This window comes from Triticum dicoccoides, chromosome 3A (genome assembly GCF_002162155.2).
Source record: "Triticum dicoccoides isolate Atlit2015 ecotype Zavitan chromosome 3A, WEW_v2.0, whole genome shotgun sequence".
NCBI classification, from domain to species: Eukaryota; Viridiplantae; Streptophyta; class Magnoliopsida; order Poales; family Poaceae; genus Triticum; species Triticum dicoccoides.
The window spans coordinates 634,982,645-634,986,579 of NC_041384.1; positions in this window are offsets into that span (position 1 = coordinate 634,982,645).

Sequence of the window (3,935 nt, forward strand, 5' to 3'; positions counted from 1 at the left end):
CACATTTTAAACCCCAAACTGAACAAAAAGAATGGTGATTTGCGTAATCTAAGGGTTACGTGGAAAGTATCCAATTGCACAGTTCTAAAACCATAATTGCATAAAAAACAAACCGTGTGCAATTTTATAAATGCGTTGACTACCCAATCACTAGATTAAGAATCACGTTAAAATATACATTTCAGAATGTGTACCCAACTAATTTCACATTTGTAGTTAGTCAAAAAAGAATTCATATTTTTAATCATAAATATATAAAGTATAGGTTTCTCTTTAGGGAAACCGGAAGAAATGTTGTCTCAATGCTAGATTGTGGCCAACGTTCAAATCTGGGAGCGTTTGCTCAGGAAGTTGAGTACATCATGCAATTTTACTTTTTATCACCCTTAAGTATTTATGTGCTCCCCAAACACATCTAATACTTAGACAAATGTAAAAGCCAAATACAAAAATAAAAAATTCATAAATGTTTTTTTCTACATAAGTACGAAGTTGTACCTTTTCAGTGTGCAATTTTAGGCTTCAAACTGCAATTACATGTAAGTACAAAGTTTTAAACATAAAGTTACATCGAAAAATATTTGCAGTTTCAAGCTAAGATTACAGAAAGCAGTAATGTGCTATTTCAGGCTTTTAAAATGTGCAAACACTCGAAATTGCACATTATAAAGCAAAATTGCACAAAAGCGACATTTTTTCAATTTCAAGCTTTAGCAATCTCGATCAAATATAGAGTGACATTCCTAACGGATCCATTGTTTATTTTCCCAGAGAAATTATGCTGGTCCTGACTTATTCCATTCGAGATTTGGTTTTGAACGATCAACTCGGGATATTTGTGTTCTCTCCACATAATTTATGTTAGTCCTGACTTAATCCATTCAATACATGGCAGATTTGAGCGCCCCATAAATGCAAGTTCTTCACGTGGCTTGTAATTAACAACGGGATTTGGACGACTGGCAGACTTCAACGTCCTAGGTGGCCTAACTGCCACTTATGCCCCCTTTGCAAGTAGGTCCAAGAATCGACGACATGTCTTCTTTTTCAATGTCGTTACTGTCAGAGCCCGGGACATGATAAAAACTGGGTTCAGCCGCCATGATGTGCACCCTTTCAATTGGGGTGACACCATACTGTTAAAGTGTGGTGGAGCGACAACACTTCCAAGAAGACCAATCGTAAAGGCCGCGTGTTTCCTTGATGTTGCTTATTTCTTGGGAGTTTTGGAAGAAGAGGAATGTGTGGGTCTTCTGCAACATTGTCGTTTCGGTTGGAGTCATTGTCGCTAGGAACAAAGAGGATATATTACTTTGGGGCCTTGCATTTGCGTAATGTAATGTTGCGAGAGTGATTGTTATAATTTTGTCATTGGGCCTTGACCTCTAAATCTTCTACGTTAATCAATAAAATTGGTAAATCTTTTGCCATGTTTTAAAAAAAATGTGTGCCTTTTTATGTGCAATTTTGGGCCTCAAATTGTACCACTAAAATCACATAGTTCTAAACTTAAGTTTGCACAAAAATATTTGCAATTTTAGGCTTCATTTATAGAAATCAAAGTTATATAAATAATTACATGTGATTTCTATCTCAAAATATTTTTTTAGGCTATCTATCTCAAAATATTTAAACTATCAGACTTCACATTTGTAGGCGTAAATCACGAACAAATAGAAATGTGTAATTTCAAACTATGAAATAAGCAAACAATACGGTTGGGCATTCCTCCTCCTTAGATTAAGCAATTGAACAATGCACAATTTTGAGCCTTAACCCCCCAACTGCACATTCTAAACCCAACTTTGTTGGGAACGTAGCAGAAATTCAAAATTTTCCTACGTGCCACCAAGATCTATCTATGGAGAAACCAGCAACGAGGGGAAGGAGAGTGCATCTACATACCCTTGTAGATCGCTATGCGGAAGCGTTCAAGAGAACGGGGTTGAAGGAGTCGTACTCGTCGTGATCCAAATCACCGGAGATCCTAGTGCCGAATGGACGGCACCTCCGCGTTCAACACACGTACAGCCCGGTGACGTCTCCCATGCCTTGATCCAGCAAGGAGAGAGGGAGAGGTTGAGGAAGACTCCATCCAGCAGCAGCACAACGGCGTGGTGGTGGTGGAGGAGCGTGGTACTCCAGCAGGGCTTCGCCAAGCACGCAAGAGACGAGGAGGAGAGAGGTAGGGCTGCGCCAGGGAGAGATCAAATCGTGTGTGTCATGGGCAGCCCAAAACCCCCACTATTTATAGGAGAAGGGGAGGAGGGTGCGCCCCCTCTAGGGTTCCCACCCCTAGGGGGGCGGCAGCCCTAGATGGGATGGAGGGGGGGGCGGCCAAGAGGGGGAGAAGGGGGCGCGCCCTAGGGTGGGCCTTAGGCCCATCTGCGCCTAGGGTTTCCCCCTTCTCCTCCTAGCTGCGCCTTGGGCCTTGTGGGAGGCGCACCAGCCCACTCAGGGGCTGGTCCCTTCCCACTCTTGGCCCATTCAAGCCTCCGGGGCTGTTGGCCCCACTTGGTGGACCCCCGGGACCCTCCCGGTGGTCCCGATACGTTACCGATAAAACCCGAAACTTTTTCGGTGACCAAAACAGGACTTCCCATATATAAATCTTTACCTCTGGACCATTCCGGAACTCCTTGTGACGTCCGGGATCTCATCCGGGACTCCGAACAACATTCGGTAACCACATACAAACTTCCTTTATAACCCTAGCGTCATCGAACCTTAAGTGTGTAGACCCTACGGGTTCGGGAACCATGCAGACATGACTGAGACGTTCTCCGGTCAATAACCAACAGCGGGATCTGGATACCCATGTTGGTTCCCACATGTTCCACGATGATCTCATCGGATGAACCATGATGTCGAGGATTCGATCAATCCCGTATACAATTCCCTTTGTCTAGCGGTATTGTACTTGCCCGAGATTCGATCATCGGTATCCCGATACCTTGTTCAATCTCGTTACCGGCAAGTCTCTTTTACTCGTTCCGTAACACATCATCCCGTGATCAACTCCTTGGTCACATTGTGCACATTATGATGATGTCCTACCGAGTGGGCCCAGAGATACCTCTCCGTTTACACGGAGTGACAAATCCCAGTCTCGATTCGTGCCAACCCAACAGACACTTTCGGAGATACCTGTAGTGTACCTTTATAGCCACCCAGTTACGTTGTGACGTTTGGCACACCCAAAGTATTCCTTCGGTATCCGGGAGTTGCACAATCTCATGGTCTAAGGAAATGATACTTGACATTAGAAAAGCTTTAGCATACGAACTACACGATCTTTGTGCTAGGCTTAGGATTGGGTCTTGTGATGGAGTCATGTACCTAGGGTAGGGTCACAGACCTGATCTAAGTACCCTGCCCAAGGACACCCTTAGAAGAGGTCACCTTCCAGTCGACCAACGAGGGACTCACTCGACTGACTTGAAGGACTCGACCACGAAGACTCACTCGACTACCAGGAGTTCAAAAGGCACTCTGCACTGCAACGGCCTGTAGTTAAGTAGACTTTATGGTAGTTAAGACACTTTATGTGGGACGTTACCAGTAACGTCCCGGACTTAATGTCCCTTAAACCCTTCATTACGTGGGCTGGCTGGGGTCCTGGCGCACTCTATATAAGCCACCCCCCTCCACAGGCAGAAGGGTTCGGCATCCTGTAACTCATATACACATAATCCACTCGACCGCCTCCGGGCTCCGAGACGTAGGGCTTTTACTTCCTCCGAGAAGGGCCTGAACTCGTACATCTCTTGTGTTTACAACCTCTCCATAGCTAGGACCTTGCCTCTCCATACCTACCCCCCACTCTACTGTCAGACTTAGAACCACGACAGTTGGCGCCTCGACCCGAAATAGGAAGAAGCGCTCATCCAGTTCCTCCGTGAGAACTGGGACATTTTTGCATGGAAGCCCGCTGA